Raw genomic sequence first — 496 nt, 5'->3', positions numbered from 1 at the left:
AGGATGAGGATGAGGATGGGATGAGGATGAGGACAATGATGAGGATAGGATGAGGACGAGGACGAGGACGAGGATAGCATGAAGATGAGGACGAGGACGTGGATGAGGATAGGATAAGGACGAGAATGGGGATAGGATCATGATTGGATGAGGATGAGGATGAGGATTGGGATGAGTAAGAGGAGGAGGAGGATGAGGATTATATAAGGATAAGGATTATATAAGGATTAGGATGATGTTGAGGATGAGGATGGGATGACGAGGAGGAGGAGGATGAGGATGAGGACAGGATGAGGACGAGAATGAGGAGGAAGATAGGACGTGGATGAGGACGAGGTAAATATGAGTATGAGGACGAGGATTAGGATAGGATGAGGATGAGGAAGAGAAAGAGGATGAGGATGATGATGAGGATAGAATGAGGATGAGGATGAGGATGAGGATGAGGATGAGGATGAGGATGAGGATGAGGATGAGGATGAGGATGAGGATAGGA

Source organism: Lupinus angustifolius, chromosome LG09, assembly GCF_001865875.1.
Source record: "Lupinus angustifolius cultivar Tanjil chromosome LG09, LupAngTanjil_v1.0, whole genome shotgun sequence".
In the NCBI taxonomy this organism is placed as follows: Eukaryota; Viridiplantae; Streptophyta; class Magnoliopsida; order Fabales; family Fabaceae; genus Lupinus; species Lupinus angustifolius.
This window is presented reverse-complemented; position numbering follows the sequence as displayed.